General features: G+C 37.3%; 1 long non-coding RNA gene across 2 annotated transcripts in view; it reads right to left on the reverse strand.

Moving 5' to 3' along the window:
• Positions 1-406: 406 nt before the first annotated feature.
• The window catches only part of LOC106029940 (uncharacterized), a 338,557-nt gene continuing 319,452 nt past the window's right edge, over positions 407-19,511 (reverse strand). For both annotated transcript variants that reach the window (XR_010832504.1, XR_010832505.1), the window contains one exon: positions 407-1,143. This is a non-coding gene — a long non-coding RNA (uncharacterized lncRNA). The remainder of the gene's footprint in view (positions 1,144-19,511) is intronic.

Below are 19,511 nucleotides of genomic sequence, written 5' to 3' on the forward strand. Positions count from 1 at the left end.
ATTGTCCTGTCCATTATGACCTGAGTTGTATGAAATAGTGATGCAGCCACAGCCTGTCTGTTTGATTTGCTCTCAGCATGATTTAGCACACCATATCACAACAGCCCAGGTATTTCCAATAAATATAGGGCCAAATTCATTGCTGACATATGCAGACACAATTCCATTGCTACCGATAGAGTTGCATTTGTTCCCACCAAGGTGAATCTGGCCACTAAACTGAAGATTTAGTGGAAATAAATGAAATTTTGTAAAACAAACAAACAAAAAAAACAAAACAAATCCCTCCTCACCTCCACTGCATATTAAAACAAAATAAAGGCAGTACAGATCCATTACTAGGGCAGAAATTTGTAACCCCTCTTTCATGAGTAATTCATGAGAACACACACAATGGGTATTTATTTCAACAGCACTCATTTTTATTTACCACTGATTACTCCCCCAAATCAGTACTGATTATATATACAATGAAGTGTGGCCCCATCATGTCGCATTTATTTGAAAAGGCTAGCAACAACAAGCTGCCCTGCATATACACACAACTGCAAAAAAGTCTAGACAGCAGGGAAATTTAAGCAGATTTTCTTAACATGCAGATACTGCCCTGGTGTAAATTCTCATGGAAGACATCACAGGTACAACTGTTTACACCAGCTATTGAGCTTCCTGGGGAATAACATAACAAAGCAGCAATGTTAGTGACCAGTAGAGAATTATTAAAGGAACACAGATAATTGGAAGTAAATGAATGACCTGGGTTGAATAGCAGGTATAAAATGAAGTGCAGGCAAAATCATTGCACTGGATACCTTCCAGCCTTCCTTGTCCTAGGCACATTTCTTCCAAATTTTAAGATCTGAATAAGGCTTCTGTTCTCTGCAAACCAGCCAGGAAAGGATAAGAACTGAGGTCTGGGTATCCACATTTTCTTCTAACTGGAATCATTGCCTGTGGAAAACTGTCCTTCTGGGAAAGATGCTGGAGTGCTAGAAATGATGATTCAATTGCCCATTAAGATAATTCCTGGAAGTACTACTTTCTTGAGGCTGTGCTTCCAGGAATGGCAATCACGGCATCACTGCTCTGACAGTGCGATAGGTATCTCCAGAAGTGGACACAGCAGGTGAATATTTCCAGTTACTGCAAGTAATACACTGCATGTTAGATCTCCTGGTTATCTTTATTTACAAAAGCTAACTAATGCAGCATATTGCAATCCTTTGATGATGAATTACTCCAATTGTTTAGCAATAAACGGAAGCTCTTTTGCAATCCAGGTAACATTTTTTATGTTCCTATTACTGCTTTTCTTGCTATTAGAGAAGCAGTGAATCTTTAAAGAGAAACTTCCTACAGCTAAAAAGGGCATTAAGGGGGAAAAAAGCTGGGAGCCATAGTGACAGGTACAACTAAGGCTGTATCCTTCGGTTCCCTGGAAACCAGTCAAACACTATCTCATCTTGCAATGGTTGTGTCTGATCCTCTGCTTCAGACATCTTCCTAATAATGGCAACTACAGAGGTGACTCTCTGCAAATAAGGGCTTACAGCAACTGGACATCCATCATATATCTCTAGAGCAACATTAGACCACCCTAATGGGTACTCCCGTCTTCATTATGATATTAATTCTCTAAATTTCCAAAGTGATTTCATTTGTAAAATGACAAAGGCTGGCTGCTCAGGAGACAAACTGTTTTCATCCCCCTCCTGCATGCTTACAAAGGCTTGCTCTCTTTAGTCTTTGGGGGAAAAGAAATTTGATAGCATCAGATCTCTTGTGATACACAAGGCTGCCTAACAGCTACACCACCTGCCAGCACCGCATGCCTGCCCATCCAGCCTGAAGATTTCTAAAGCAATGGTTGATGAGGAGAACATAGATGCTGGTTTGGGAGGGGGCTGGGGGGAAGCTATGCAGAGAGAAAATAGAGGCTGTATAAAATACTCAGTGTGAAAGTGAGGCAGGATTGAGGGTAAGGGTGAGGTCAGAGCCAAGGCTGGAAACTGAATCAATCTGAACAAGGTTGGTTTGGTTAGATTAGGTAAAAGCATGATTTTCTCCCTGGTGTATCAGAGCCTTTGCTGTGGCTACAAATTCACTGACAGCCAACCAAAGCAAACTTTGCACAAAGAGGCAATTCTTTGCATAGCTCCTGATCTCCAAACTCTTTAGGATTAAATAAAATATAAAAATATATATAATTTTTAAATTAAAAAAGAAATCTGTAAGCCTGTGTCATCTCTAGTGCTTGCCCCAAATAGTGACTAACTGAAATGTCTGGCTGAACAATAGTGAGGAAATTAGGAGGTTCTTCTAAGGGCAGCAATAATTGTAACCTGACTGGTGAATGAATTTGGAAGCAATCAAAAAAAAAACAGCATTTAATGTACTGAAAAGTGTACAAGACACCAATCTCATTAGGCGTTATTCTGTTTTAAGAGGGCACCCAAGTGGCATCCTGAAATTTGCCTAGTTCTGGCTTTCTTTCATTTACACTTGCTCACTCCTGTTGCTGTTTGCAGCATTGGGGGCACACAGGCAGTACTGTGAGAGGAGCCCTGCCCCAAGACCTCCACTCCCTCTTCCCAGGGAAGACCACATTTGGCAAGAAACTTGGCTTCATTGCTCCTGTGAATACACACTTACAACACCATTCCCTCTTTGTCCTTGCTCCGCCATCATTTTTCTTTTGTACCAGCTACTTCTGCCCCCTCTTTACTGATGAATCTCAGTATTCAGTGTAGCCACACAGTCCCCAGTGCCAGGGTGTCCTATATATAGCTGGCCCTCAGCTGGAATGAAGATAGGAAGACGTCTTCAGGCAGCTGCAGCCCCAAAGCTTATCCACACCTGGCTCCCACCCTCCCCACTGGGTGTCTGCGGTGAAAGGGCTGGCTCTCGGGGTGAGGGAATGGGGTAGGGCATCACCCTGCATGGAGCATGGCTCCGCAACACACCATGGCCTTTCATCAGGCATCTCTTGCAAAACAGGCTCCTTGTTCACGTTTGTAAATGTAGCAAAGAGTGACTCCATCTCACATATATGAAAATGTTTCCATAAAATCTTGTTTAAAACTAAATTAATTAGTGTTATTAAAAATATTGAAGAGGATAGCTCTTACTTTCTCCCAGAGGAAGCCTTCATGTTTAGGCAACTCAAGCTCCCTTTTTCTAATTCTCTCTTTCTCTCTGGACCTGTAAATCTTGCATTCTTTCCTGAACAGCCATGCAGCTTCAGCAGGAAGCAAACTGCCCCTCTCCTTTTTTCCCTGCTCTACCCACCTTGCCCAAATCTCCAGCAATTTTGGCTTAACTTGGCAGTCAGCGGCTGGGCTGTAGATTTGAACCCCCTCAGTCTGAGGAGGTCACTGAACCATAGTCAGCTCACCAGTTTCTGGGTGAGTGCTTTAACCACTGCTATAAAAGATGAGCAGCAGTATCACCACCATCCATCTTCAAAAAATAAAGAGTAATCCAGTTGTCCAGCCCTCAAGGAACAAAGCGCCTGTTAGTCAGAGGGTTTCGCTGAATGTGAATGTGAATTACATCTTAATGCTTAACTGAAGGCTCTATGTGCATAGCTTAGTCCTCTGGGAAATATGATTTTAGGTTATTAGCTTCTCCTCGTTTCCTAGTGGGTTTAAACATCACCTCACTCAATCAGACTTTCTGTCAAAAATCCTTGATTTCAGTGGCAAATGTGCACCTCAAAAAGAACTTGGATCTTCAACTTGGAAGGGTAAATTTTACTTCAGAAATCAAGGCTCTTAATGTATTTTTGTTTCTAGCTGTCAGGGCTGAATTTTCATGCTGTAATGACCCTGACAGATGATGACTATCTGCTGTTTCTGAATCTTCTTTTAATAGGAGACAGAGATGCTCAGCACCTCCGAGTAATACTCCTCTCCTCAGTTCTACAGGTTAATTTTTCTGTACTTTCAGTGTTTAGCATAAAGACATGATGATCTGAGGTGGGCTGGAAGCTGTCCCTACCACTTATTTATGTTGTTCTGAGATTTTGCATTACATAGACTCAAATTCAAGCATGCTGTAAGGATACGTACTGTGATTGCTTGTCTCAGGGATAAACTTGGCTCCATGTTATATGCTTATGATGTTATTGATGGCCCTCTGGCCCCCAAATTAAATTATTAATGGAAAATTCTCTGTCATTTGTTTCTCAATGTCACATGAATGCAAAAGTATTTTTCAGTGCAGCTTCGTGGAGAAGACATTCTCTGTTTGCAATGAACTTCACCTTTTCTGAAAGAGGTGCTAAACTTTTATTCCTTTCCATCTTCAGCTAAATACTGCAGTACCCTCTTTAAGACAAATCCATTGCAGTTACCATCAATGAAATCTCTACAAACCCCAAAGTCCTGCATTTTACACAAATCACAGGCTAGTGCTTAGGTTTTTGTGCCAGTTTCATGTAAGTTAGCCAGTATAAATCCACTCTGACAGCATAAACTTTGTTTCTGTCTTCCATGGTTGCCTTCCAAAAGCTTGAAACTCAAGCCTAATGTGTCACTTCAGTATGGACTGCATGATTCATCAAGGGAAAAAAAAAAATCCCTTTTCCTAAATCCTTCAAATGCTCCATAGTATTCTAAAACACAGCTAGAGCAATCACAGCCCTTTTTTTAGTTTTCCTGAACTTTACTGTGGAAGAAAATTAGTTTCTCAAGGGTGACTGTAAGAGCTATAGTGTCTTTTTTCATATGTGCACTTAGGAATAAGAGGAACATTGCTTGAGGTTCATTTGTGGTGAGATAAGGTACGACTCATAAGAAGTGGTATAGTATAGAGATTTTGGCATAGAGAACTGCAGGTGATCTTTGTGCTTCCACCCTTGGGGTAACAGAGCCATGACCACCTGAATTGGTCTATGCATGGCACAGATTAACCGATCTGTTTCCAAGCTTGGGGAGAAGTGAAAATGTGGTGCAAATGCTATTTAGTATGCTGCTGGGCTCAGTTCATAAAGGAGAAAATGTGGCTGAAAGCCACTTTCATTTGTGCTTTCCACCCAAACTGTCCTTTTATTGCTGAGCTTCCAGAAGGCACAATACAGTCTGACCAGTGTTCTGCTCTCAGATACCTCTCAGGTAGAAAACAAGTTGTTTGCCATTTTCTTCTCTTGTCAGATCAAACCAATACATATACTCAATATACCTATCTTGAGAAGTTTTCTTTATTGATGACTCTCACTTTCTCTGCAAACAATATATTTTCTACAGTAACTGTCCAGGTAAATAGGGTTCACTCTGGAAATAGAAGGAGCAGAACCATATGGGAGAGTATAAAAATGAACTGACCTGAACCATGGTTCTGAAAACATTGTAAATTGTTTCCATACCTTGACAAATGTTCATGCTGGTTAGGAATGCCTTTGTTGTTGTGACTTGTCCTCTAATTGCCTGGCACCTCCCTGGGAATAGTTCTGCTCGTATGTTAAATTATGACACAGGGAGATAGTTTGCCAGCTTGATCTGGTCTTCCCTGGATTATTGAGAGGTTTCTATTATCTTCACATAACATCCAATATACAAATAAGCTCAGAGTTTATTCAACTTTGTTTAATATTTGTTTGACATATGTTTTCAATGGTGTTTGAACTGGAGTGGTAGTGGAGAGATGCCACAACTTCAGCAAACTCTGGACCATGACTAGTTTGGTAACAAACTGTTCAGGGGCTTTTTGGTGTGAAGGAGAACATTGCACTCTCTTATGCTTGCCCAGGCACCTCTGAAGTAATTTTTACCTCCTCCATGCATATATATTTTAAGAAGCCATAAACCTATTATATATACAATAGCTGTGTAGCCTAAGTATCACAGATCCATATGGCATGTCTCTCCAGCACTGCTCTTTCAGAACATTGCCATTCAGGTACACGGGTACCCTCAGAAAAATATGGTTGGCATACATAATTTACCATGAAAAATATTGGTCCTGCATCAAAAAATGTGTGGAGTACAAATATACTTCGAATTTGCTGTGGTATTTTCCTGTATTTTTATTAGTTCTATATACAATATTTGTTTTTTTGCTATTTGGGATAGTAATAACAGGAATTATGTCTCCTTCACTAAACAAGCTTTTTTAATATAAAAAGGATTTGTATATGCTAATTTGTAATGCATTGCATCTACAGTCACTACTGCATACAGTAATGCTTACATGAAAAAGACTGCACATGGGCTTGTCCTTTCAAATCCAAACTTGTCATGTATTCTCATCACACTGGAGTAAAGTTGCCTTTTTAAGAAGATGTCTTTATTTTGCAAATAAAGATGGTGAACACCTGGGTATGAGATGATGCTTTTGACCTTGTAAAAATCATTTGCAGTTTGGAAAGCAGGGACACCTCATGATTAAACCATATTAAGCGATAATGACATTTTGCCAGATTGTGCTGTGTATTGTTCTGAGAAGAAGACACACATTTCCATTGATTGTTCATGAATCTTCAGGTTATCTTCAAATGATGAAGTGTTCGGGTTCCCAGCACAGCAGCTGCCTGGAGTGAATGTACCCCATGGGCATGGGGAATTGGAGGGATGTGCTGAGCCAAGAGGGACACTGCTGGAGCCAAGGGTGAGCTCCTACCATATGGACTCACACACTGTGAGGCACATGGAGGACAGAGTGCAGCCTTTGGCTTGATGTCTTGAGAAACAATATTATCAGTGTTTGGCTTTCCTGAACCATTCATGCTGATTTCCAGTGCAGGAAGAGGAGGTTGATAGTGATTCTATTTACAATTCATTAGAAGATTGTAGAAGATTGTTGAAGACAGGAAAAACTGACCTTCTATTTCCCTTTCATCTGCAGGAGTACATTCAAAAACGATAGTCCACTTTAAAGACACTGGAGTGGAGAATTATACTGGGCTGTTTCTACAGTCTTCTTTATCTTTGGGTCAGCAACATCACTAATTGGCACTTGACAGCACACTTCCAGATATTCCTTGTGAATCTCATAGTGTGACTGATGGTTGATAACATAAAGAGAAGAATTCTCGGATCCATTTTAGTCCATCAAAAACTAGAAGCTGCCTAGCATGTACCACATCTAGCGATTGATAGCACCACGTTTGTTAAGGTTATCTGACTGGAAGAGCTGCAAGCAATGAATAACGCAGCAAAGCTGCATGTGATAACATCCCCACAGTGAAACTGTATCAGCTGACACTTAGTTTCATGCTTGACATTTTAATATTTGGGATTTTTTAAATTGAAAATGCAAAGAAATGCTCCCTTTTTTCTGAATGTATTTGCTAGGCAAAGGTATCCCACAATGCAGTTGATACACTTTTTTTTTTTATCTGGATGCATTTTTCAAATATTTTTGGCATCCTAAAATTGTAGGATTTTTTTTTTCTGATGCATGAATGCATGAGTTGGTTTTGCAGTAGAACTACTGCAAGTTTGCTCATGCCCAAAGAACAACAATTCAAAATCTCTACCTTTTGTTTTATATGTCTAAAATATATTTTTTTCTATGTATTTTATAAACTAATCTTTTCAAGCCCTTGAACACAAGGAAGACAGTAACCCTGCTTTTCTGATTTTCTCAAAATATGTTGGCTTGCATATGCAAAGAGTTGTTATCAGTCCCAATAAATGAAAATGATTTTTTTTTTTTGTATGTGCTTAGTAAGGTTCATTATTTAGGTTCATTTTACAGATTTTCAATAGTTTCCTTGGCTGTGGATATCATGTTTATTAACAGGATCTTCAAAAGAAAGTAAAATGCTGTGTCACTGCATGCAGTGGACTGGATTGTTCTGACCTGCCATTGAGTGATGGATGTTCTCCTAGCAGCTGGGGAAAATATTATAACAGACAGAAATATTAGTGTTCTATTGCATATTTTTGTGCAATATAGGCTTTGAATCTTAAATGCCCTAACACTTGCATGCATTTCAGCACCATGTTTCTATGAACACATTACATAAATCTGAATTCCAGGCAGAGCTATGCAGACTTGCAAACCCTTCTTCTCTGAACTCTATTATTTATAAGATTAAAACCCCTGAGGTTTCAAATGGCAGGTTTATTGTCAAGTACAATGTACTTTTCATTCTGAATAGACAAAAGCCTTTGAGCTTACCTGAGTCTGCATGGAAACCTTCCTGCCTGCCCTCAGTGCTACCACATGTATTAGTGGAGGCCAATCTTTTCTCCAGGGGTGTGAGACAAGCATCCTGTAGGGCCCTCCACCCGTACCACTGATACACGCCCCATTGGAGGAGCTCTTTCTTTACAAGCATTGGGTGAATGGCCTCCATCCAGGGCTGTGTCAGCTAGAAGTACTCAGAAAATATTATTTGCAGAAAATAGTTATCCACTTGGTTCAGCTTCTGGATTTCTTTGCAATATACCCACGATCAGATGTTGAACGTTGCAGATGTGCTCATTGTTCAAAGTCATTTAATGAAAATGGTTTGGAATAGTCACAAAGTATTTGCTCTATGGTTATTAATTATTTGATATTTGTGGGGTATGATGAGTCTTTAAAGTAAAAAATCAGTGGCTGTGCTCCCTGATCAGTACTATGAATAGGAAACCAATATAAACAGGATAGAGGAATTCAATAAGATTTCAGAAGGTTTTTTTTAATGTTGCTGGTTCAGGTCTCACATCTGCTCATGCAAGTATATTTCCAAATATTTTAGCAAAATAAACTAGTCTGTAGCCAGGTATACTCTACCTAAGGTTTTATACATTTTCAAATGGAGAAAGCAATTGAGGCTCTTTGGATGACCATTAAAGACCATATTTTTAGGAATTTCAGCTGAGGCATTTTAAAGAACTTTAGTTGGTCTTCCAAAGTGTCAAATGTCTTTCAGATGTGCTGGTGTTAATGAAACATATATTCATCAATCTTTAGAGTGGGAGGTTTTTACAGCTGCTTACCATTGCTACATATGCACATAAAATCTCCTCTCTTGTTCTCAAATCACAGACAAGGGAAAAAAAAGAAATATTTTTTTTAGCTAAAGAAGAGAGATGTTAGCCTGTTGAACTACTCCAGCAAGTGATCTCAAAAAACTGTTGACCACCCTGTTTGCTACTTTATATACATATATATATATATATATGCTAAGACTTTTAGTATTAATGAAGGCACACAAATGGAAACAAGTTAAGTTGTGTGAGATCTACCTAACATTTTGTTAGCTTTTGTAACAAAGATAGTAGCTTTTGGACTTTGGACATAAGAATGAAATAAGTAAATAATGGTTAATATAAGAAAGGACATACTGTTCTTGTTTAATGGATTAATAAGAACAATTAACCTTGTAGTGCATTAACATTTTAGGACTGAATTGTTTGTACATGAGTTAGTTTTACATGCAATGTCCTTGTAAAGGTCAATGTCAAACTGTATTTTAAAGAAAACTTTAAATCAAAAGTTTGTATTTTCTGTCATTGTCTATCCAGTGATAGTATGAGTGGCCTACGTTAAATACTAGAAAAACTAAATATGGCCTGAGATACACAGCTGACCAATATAATTTACCAATGTATACTTAAACTATACTGTGTAGGAACAATAGCAATTTATTCAAAATTTATTTAATTTTATTTTACGTTATCTGTTCTTTATCTTGTGCCTCCTAAGTCAAAGATGTTATAAGTAAGTCAGACATATTATGATTATTCCAAAAGAGTACTATAAGGTTTATGTTACATAAATAGTAGTGGTACATTTGCTGTGTTTAATATTAAAGCACGCAACATGTCCTCAGTTAAATTTAGTCACTTCTATGAAGTGACTAAGGATGAAATAGTTAAAAAACTAGGGAGTGTTTATTGTGCAGCCAAGATCTTAATATAACTAGTACTTAAAAATGTTTCTTATAGGCAGAGGGCAAACATAGCATGAGCTGTATGGTGAACCAGACACTGTTGCGAGGAATCATGTACAGAAGTTTGCTTTGGGAAAAAGGATTTTAGAGTGAGTGTTGCTGGGAGCAAAGCATAGAAGTTCTTTGTTTTTACAAGCAATTTACTTCCCCCGCCCCCTCTGAACTCAGACTGCTGGATGCAATTATTTTAGGGTGGGGTTTTCTTCCTTAGTAGGGGTCTACTTGGGACTACAAATGAATTTTCACCTAATGCTGTTTTTCTCAGCTTTTGGTACGTACTTTAATTTGCCTTTTGGGCTTTTGTTTATAACTTTTCAGTTTGTTAAAAAGCATGTGGAAGTTTGATGTGGTTCCTGATGGCTGGGGCAGTTTCTGTAGACTTTTCACAACTGAAGAGTCTATCAGAGGTGGCAGTTACATGGCTTGGTGGCTCATTCATCTCCCTTCTCTCCTATGGCTCTATTGGGTCAAGTTCATGGCTATAAGAGATACCTTCTAGCTGAGACCCAGTAACAAAAGGTGTTGTTCCTTATATTGCTTGTAAGTTTCCTGACTGTCTTCTTCTCCATCTGACTAAAAGGAAAGAAAAGATCCTAGAATCAATCCTGGGATGAATGCAACATACACATAACACTGCTTTTTTCCCAAGCCATTTTCAGCTTTCTCTTCTCTCACTTGGGGCTTCATCTTTTCTACAGAAATTATAATATCTTGGGGCAGAAGCTATGTTTCATGCAGCTACACTGGTGGCACAGAAAGCCAAGAAGGATTTAGGATGCTATTTCTTAAATGAATAGCTTGCTGACATGTAGTTTCAAGTTCTTTAATCACCATGACCCTCTCTTTTCCATAAGGTTAGTCCACAATGGTCGTAAGGCATTTCCTAAAGTGTAAATTATTAATTATTTTTCCACATGCTTATGATACTTCCATCTGCTCAACTGCATGATTTAGGAGAAGAGTTTCCTTGTTATGTAGCTCAAATATTCTATGATATCCTTGCCCAGGCCTTGAGTTTCAATACAGAAAAACAGAATTAAAGAACAGCCAAGGGAAAACCAAACTGCAGGATTCATGTCAGATAAGGAAAGCATCTGAGCATATTATTGATCATTTTTTCATATATGACAGATGTGACAAACAGAGTCAGCAATCAGGCCTAGGGCCGATAATACTAGAATCTGTAAAAGACCATGTCTGAAAGAAATTGCCACCTTAATTAGTGGACAAAACAGCTGAGGAACTAGCCAAATGGGGAGGGGATGGAGTGGAGAAAGCACAAGCCAGCTTGATCTTCATAACAATGTAGACCACTCACAGCTCATAGACACATAGTGTTGTATGTGTATTGCTTAGGTTTGGCCAGTACTTGTGATCTAAAGTTTCTTGCCACTTATCCTTTATTTCAGGGTATTGCAGATTGTGTAGGTTTCAGAATGAGAATTAGACTAAGCAAAGTTCTGGAAGTTGAGCTGATCATTTTCTTCACAGGCTTAACTTGTTTGCTTGACTTTTCAGAAAGATTCTATGTATACAGATGTATAAAGCTTCATGTCAGAAAAGTCATGGAGATGCTTTAGGGAGAGATGCACTGACAGGAAATAGAGGCTGTCAAAAATGGTGGGAAGACCCTGTAATCAATAAATGATATCAAAGAATATCATAGCATGCCATGGAGAACAATAATGGGGGTAGAAGGTTAAAGAGAAAAAATTCAAATGTGTTCTTTAATGAATCTTAAAAAAGGCAAAAATGATTTTAAAAGGGACTGTATTAATGACTCAGACCATTTCTTGAAAATAAGGGCTTTTGATAGTTTCAGATGGCATATCTTTGCAGATAAGCTTGAAAAACCTGGCTTTAGCTGTACCACTGTTAGCACATTTTCATTATATAGATATTTTATTTAATTTATTGATAGTCTCCTTTTCCAGGTACTGCTGGCAGTAAGGAGACAGATGAGGTCCATGCACTTTTCAGAAGGAAGCACAATTTCTCTCTTTTGTTTGTGAGCCCCCTTCTATATTTTGTCACCAAAGCAGGCAGATATCCACATCTAAATAGCCAAACCCACATCACAAAAACTAATCTAATTTCACATTTTTCTGTACCCAGAGCACAGGCAAAGAGCCACACTGTCTCCTGTCATGTTTTTAGTATGTAAACAATGAAGCACCTGAAAGAAAACAGTAAATGCATAACCATTTGTCACGAACTTGTCTAAAATCAAGAAAAACATCTAGAAAAAAACTGTTGGTGGCAGTTTGTTTGTTGGCAGTGCTGCTAGCAGGTAGGGGATCAGCAGTAACTGGTAGATCAGCATTTGACTTCTGAGAATTTTTTTGTTATTGAAGTATGGTCATCTAGTAATTTTCTAAAGTGAGCTCACCGGGGAACCTGCCTCTAAGGAGTTTTGTCACCATTACTGGCACCACCTGAAAACCTCAGCTTTCATAGGGTGGTCGCGAGGATGGAGATAATGCTGACCATGAGACACTTGCTCTCTCTTACTGAATTCCCAGTGACCTCCTTTGGCATGTTCAGATCCTCTGAACATTCCAGGGAGATCCTCTGAAAACTATTTAACACTAACAATATTTCAGGCCTAACTAAGTAGGTTTTTATCTTTCAAATGTAAGTTCAGCATCCCTGACTTTTGTTCTATATTATAATGAAACATTATGTTAGAGCCACACCATTTTCTTCCTCAGATCTTTGAGGACGGCTAGCATAGGCAAACAGCCCAACCTATCTCTAAACTTCCAGCTCAGTCCTGTTTAGATACCTTTCTCTATATTCTCCCTAACCTCTCCTACTATCCACAGATACTGCTAGTCAATTGGGAGATCAAAGATTTTACAGTTACATGCTTACATGCTTTATGATTCCAGCTAATTAAACTGGCTTTTAAATTTAAATATTACAATACCTTTGAGTCAGTTATAGAAATAAAAGTGAGTTGCCCTGGTAGTATAAAAAATGGTCCTGGCACTCGCACAACAAATGTTCAAATTGGTGATATTAATGACAATTGTTACAAGCAATCTACATACAAAAAAAAAAAAGAAAAAGAAAAAAAAAAAAGAAAAAGAAAAAAAAGACCAGACTTAAATGGGAATATATGATTTTTAAAGCCAAATGCAATACCGAGAGAACATTTTAGTGTGTGTGCAGAGTGGAGGTGCAAATGTTCATACATAGTTGTGGGCAAAAGGGACAAGTTTTTCCTATAACTATGGCCAAGGCTAATTCTCTGGCTTTGTTTTTTGAGGGCTAGTCTAATTTTCAGCAGTGGTATCTGTCCTTAAATGGCAGCAGAAAGAACTGCAGGATAGTTACAGCTTTACGACATACTTGACTAAGACAAAAGGATGATAAGAGAAAACATTTGATTGAGAAGTCTCAATGACAGCCCCATAACACCAGGGAAGCAATTTTGGTCCCACTGCCATCAGAATCTACTGGCCACAGGGGGCAAAGCAGCTACGGTCCAGTTGGGGCCACAAAGGAGAGTGTCCTTGGCTCTAGCTCAGTATTATGCTGCATTCTGAATGAAAATTTCACAGATAAATTCAGAAATATCAAATAAAGTTAAGCTTATTACCATATTATATCAGATCAAATTTCTAGTTATTTCTTCAGTCAGCATTTATTGTATGACTGCATCGCAATAAAGATTTCAGAAATATGATGAGGCTGTACATTTGCAGTAAATGAAGCACCTCTGTTTATTACAAATCTATGTGCAGAGCTCTATCTGCATAGATACTTGTCAGTCAACCAGATGTCTCTGTATTAATTCTCTTTTTCTAATTGGGAAATGGAGGTGAGATGGCATTTATATCATGACTGTTATGTGATTGATATATGTCTGGACTGAAGCAGAAACACAACACATACTCATTGTAAATAGAAAACTAACCAGTGAAAAAGTTGAGTCGCTTGAGTCTCTGCTTTTTCATTTAGAGTTTAAAGAATAGCAAAAGAAAAATTCATAGAAATACTGGTCATGTTGAAGACCTAATTATGGGACAATGCTATTGCTTATTTTGTAAGAACTTGTGCATTTATATGTTTTCCTGGCGTCTTTAAATATATACACAGATGTGTAATTTATATCTGATAAATATGCTTTTGGTTGTTAATTACTGTTTTTAACTCTAGCATTTTAGCTAAGTTTACATTAAAAAAAAAATCTGCCACTAAAATAATATCTGCTTATAGCTTCAAAGAAAATGGTGAGAAGACACATTTAATTCAAAAAAATTAAATCAAATATTAAAATTACAAAAATAACCTGTCTTAATGAAATGTATCTACTTTTTTTCAGCATTAATGCTCTAGATGGAACCTGAACCTTTATGAAAATGTCCTGGTTTTGTACAATAATTAACACAAGCCCAACAGAGCTCATCTTTAGAATGGACTTCTCTGAATAATGTTCTGATTAGAAAATCACAGTTTTCTTTTTATCCATTTAGCTTCTTAATTTCATTGCATTTTCTCCATTTTTTATTTAATGATGCTGTGTCTGTTAGATAAAGGACCAAACAAATTCGTATATGTAAGTATGCCACAAATTTAACAAAGGCTATAGATTATACAATTGCCACATTATCAGGTCCATAACTTTCAAGCCTTTGCTTTGGTACAAATGAACTGGTAGCAGAAGAAGCTGTAGCAGGTTGTCATTGCCTGCTAAGGATAAGAATAGCTATATAATTACACATTTTTTTTCTGTCCAGATAAAGATATCTTTGAATTATCCATTTTTTTTCCTCAGTGTATTTAAAAAGTATAGGAAGGAAAACATGAAAACATACAGCCTTTTGAAGCAAATTAGCAGTAAAAATGAAGTAGAAAAATATTTTCCTTTTCCCCACTGCCTTCAACTAATGTGGGTTTCTTGAAGTTTTACATGCCCCCCCCCCCCAAAAAAAAAAAGATAAATATATTGGAAGAAGGAAGGGAAAAATGAAAGAGTAAGCTCGCCATATAAAGCAGCTGATGTAAAGATGGAGAGACATAGCCATAGAAACTAGTCACATAAATAGTCATGAAATGAAAAGTTTCAGATTTGTATTGAAGTAAAAAAAAACTACTTAGAGAAAGGCCAACAGGCCAGACTAAATAATCCTCGACTTAACGTCCAATTCTGAATCACATATTAGCTGCAGAGATTTTAATGTAAATATGCCATTACACTGTCATTACAGTGATCAGGCTGCATGGCTCACAGGTCACATCTCAGCCACTGTTAATTTTGCAGGCAAAAGCTTTTTTTCTCTTGAAATGTTAATAACTTTCTATTAGTTAATGTAGCGTGACTAAAATTCAGATTAGATATAATTCATTTTAATATCTGTGACTGGCTATCCCGATCATTTAGCAATGGTTTCCAGCTGAATACAAGATGCTAAATTGGACTCATTTGCATAGCCCTGTTAAAGCAATGCCATTCTCTAAATGTAGGCATCTTCAAATTAATTTAAAAGATTTTTTTTTCTGGTTTTGCTACCAGGATAAAATCTCTTGCTAACAACTAATTGTAGTTACTATGAGCCTAACACACATATTTTTCCTTCTTTTCTCAGGAACAAATGACTAGTTAATATCATTAACTAGTAAGGGAAAAAATAGCTACAGTGCTTCTGAGTACTAAAATGGTTGAATCTGAGAGCTGCAGACAGACCAACAACCACTATTTGTAAACCTTGAAATAAATACAGTTTCCTACTTTTAAGCACACTTAGATATATTGTTGTATGTCAAATGTTAACACTGATATGACCTTGAAATGATCATTTAATCCATTTGGGTTATTTAAAGATCTTCTCTAAAACATATGTTCATTTAAGGTACAGTTTAGCTAAACTAGACAGCTTTTGGGACCTTCACTGGTTCCTAAAAGAGTTCAGCACACTGGAAAATGTAGGTTGTTATTAATCACTAATATTCTTCCCTTAATATGCACATATAACACCATTTAATGGTAATGGGAGATATATTAGCTCCACAAGGAGAGAATATCCCTCCAACTTATCAAACCCTATCTTCAAATATATTTCAATAAACATGTATGTGGGGTTTTCTGGGACAATGACTTGATACAAACTTAAACAGGGATGGTCAGAACCCTTTTTCTTTTAAATTAAATGCAAACAAGTAAACAAGTCTATTACTTATACTGTATTAGTCAGTATGAATCACATATTTGGCATACAGTATATACTCATGCATCCAATTGATAGTAATGCTTTCTGAATTCTAATTAGACACCCGCATGTACCAGAACATAAATCAAGTGTTGTTTTTTTTATTATTTGTATTGTCTCAGCACCTAAAAGCTCTCACGGCTCAGCCTGGAACCCCATCACACTGGTGTGTGTACAAACATGCAGACTCCCACGCCAACAAGTATCAAAAGAACTCGGCAACCACCAGAGAAGAGACAGTTCCTTCTCCTAATTTACGTACATGAAACAGAGAACAAGGTCAGAAAAAAAAATAGAATAATGGAAGTGTCACGGACTGACACTGCATCAGATTATGTAACTGTAAAATTTTACATGCTTCACAGTGAAGGAATTTACCAATCTTTAATTTAAAGTAATTGAGGGATGTGAGAGAAACAGCTGAGGGTGAAAATGGTGGTTAATATGCTTTTATGTTTCTTTACAGCTCTGAAGTGTTTGATGCCTCTGTGATGCAAACCAGAAGACTCTGTCGTTGCCAATAAGATCCTAAGATTGCTTAGCACTGTGGGCCTTCATTGACCAACTTGTCAAAAAAAATAAATATTTTGTAACAGTAAAAAATAAATAAATTAAAAGTAAAAAACATAAAAACAATATTTTAAATTACACATAGATTCACCTATAGGACAGAATATTATTTCTATTATGTTCATATTGCTGTTAAAAGCATAGTAGCCATTTATTTAAGAGTCTGGATATAAAGTAAGAAAATCAAGATCTCCCCCTGGAAGAAAGCAGTGCAATCCTGGTATGACACCACCTGAGTACCAGATGTAAGACTACTGTGGATGCAGTGGGGAATCGAGGTATGACAGTGTCAAATCTGCTGATCTGCTAATATATGTATATATTTATTTATATATTTAATATCCCTCTGCCTTTCTCTTAGCAGGGTGCTTGCTCAGACAATTTAAATGTGATTGTCTGTCTCCTATATTTCATTTTAAAAATGCAGTGTGTTCTGGAATGCTTTGTCTGCTTAAGTTTTAAATGATTACCAGCACTTTCCCTGGGATTATCCAGCTGGATTCCCAGATCAGTTTCCTTCTCTCAGCTGGTCATAAAACTACCTATCAAGCTCATGAAAATGCTTATTTGCAGACATGTTGCACAGATCTGATTTTTTTACATTTTTTTTGTTCATTTCTTTTTTTTGTTTGTTTGTTTCAGGAAGTACATTTAAAGTTACAGATAGAATGCTAATGAAATTGATTTCTGCTGGGGTAAATATTAAGCTTTATGTAGATGTTGATTAGTATTGGAAATAAGAATGCTTGAATCAACAAATTTTAACATCTATTACAACATTAGGGTAAGGTAAATCTGAGACCTGAATATCCCAGACTTTGGGAATGTTTAGAACTTTGTTGATGGCCTATTGGAAATCAAGAGTTTGCTGGGACCAGATGATCTTAATCTTTTGAGAATAGTTAGATTTGAGTTGATGATTTTGTTTTCAGATCTCTTCCTATATTAGTTGTTTCACATAGTTTTGTTCTGTTGTTAGAATTCTGGGAAAAAAAAATACTATAATGAGCAGAAATGAGCAGAAAAACTGTCAAAACTACTCAAACAGATAAATCAAAGGTAACAATATTCTTTTCTGAACATGTTGGGCAGCCACTTATTGGCACATAGCATAGCATACCTGCTTACTGCACTTAGACCAACTGGTACAAACTCCTATTGCTGAGGTTGTGCTGGTTCTGTCTCTTTAGAAGAGTGGCAGGTAGGATCACTGCTAAGGAAGCCTTGATGAGCTTCTTTGTTGGATGAAGAGAAGAAAACTATTTCTAAATATTTTATATTTGCTTCTACTTTCGCTCAGAATAAAAAGCTCTTAGAAATAGCGCTTATGAGTGCCCAGAACCTTAAAGCATGTCAATCTATTTTACCTTGTCTTTGAGTGAAAGGGCTTATGTCCACCCCAATTTTTCATTGACTAAATTCATTGTTCTGTTCCAATGTTGCTGTTCCTACTTTTCTCTCAAGCTATATTATTTCAAAATTATTTGTTATACAGTTGGTGTCTTCTATTTTTCAGAGACCAGCTGGATGACTTGTCAACAATTCACTGGGAAGCAAGAAGGTAACAGTAACAGCTGTCTGTGGTGTGCTGTGACAAAATGTAAGGGCTGGATTCAAATCTGTAGTTAGTGGCCCCAGAAAGTTCAACCTCTTGCTTCAAGGCCATTATTATTATACAGTCAAAAAAGGTTCCACCCTTTCAGAACTGTAGAAAATTCAGAGCAACTTATTCTGATTGTATATTTGTGGAAAAGAAAATGCTACATTCACTCCAGGTATTCTATATAAGAAATTCTGTGGAGCAGAAGTGGGTTGGTTGGCTAGTTGGTTTTCATAATCAGGAAAGTGAAACAAAACCATGAAATTTACCACGTCAGTTGGAACTAGCTCAATATAGTTTAAATAATCTCAATATAGTTCCAAATAATCCAAAAGGATTTGTATCCGTCACTCCCTCAGTTTAAAAAATAACATTGAATGACTTGGAATAAAGAGCAAGTGAGGAAATCAGGACCAGTTTGTAGATATTTTGCTAGTAGAAAAAGAAACTAAATTCAGCAGATAAATTATGCATTACAAATTACTCCCCCAGGATCTAATTCATAACATTATTATATTGTGAAATTCTGGGCTATATTTATGCCTCTGTTTGCCCAATCATCAGACGGACACAGAACAACACAACATGTGTAAGTACTTTTCCTAGGGCTTTTCCAGTACAAGTTCAATGGTTAGCAGCTGCTCTTGCATGTTGTACTTCCAACCAACCTGCTGCAATCTTCTTTCTCTCAAGAAAGGAGACTTCTTTCATAATGTACCAGACAGAAAGACCTTTTTGGCTCAATTCTCAACTCAAGAGGGAAATTATTCCAGCTGCCCATACCTGAAGTTTGTGATCAAGTGCATAGGTCAGAGAATTCTCCAGCCAAGACCTAATGCAGCTTGTTGTGCCTTTGAGATTTCTGGTTTACGAACACAGTCCCTGCAATGTGACTCTGTGGTCATAGAAAGAAATAGGCCCTTTATACCACATTTGAAAAATATCATCCTTTGTCTACCTCCTAAATGGTAACAGGAATATGTAGTGAAGTGCACAGCTTGTCCTTTTTTCTAGATCTATATCCTCTAGGGCATTGAACTGAAGTAACTTGTGTCTCAGATCAAAGTCATTTCACTTAGAAACTCAGGTTGAGCTTGAAGGCACAGTCTCTTAAGTGAAGGTCAATGGTTTATCCATTACAGCACCCAACCCCAAATTATTTTTGCAATTAGTAATATTTATATCTGTTTTTATAGTGTAAAAGAATAAAGAAAGGATAGTCAGCATTTTCAAGAAATAC

Source organism: Anser cygnoides, chromosome 6, assembly GCF_040182565.1.
Source record: "Anser cygnoides isolate HZ-2024a breed goose chromosome 6, Taihu_goose_T2T_genome, whole genome shotgun sequence".
Lineage (NCBI taxonomy): Eukaryota > Metazoa > Chordata > Aves > Anseriformes > Anatidae > Anser > Anser cygnoides.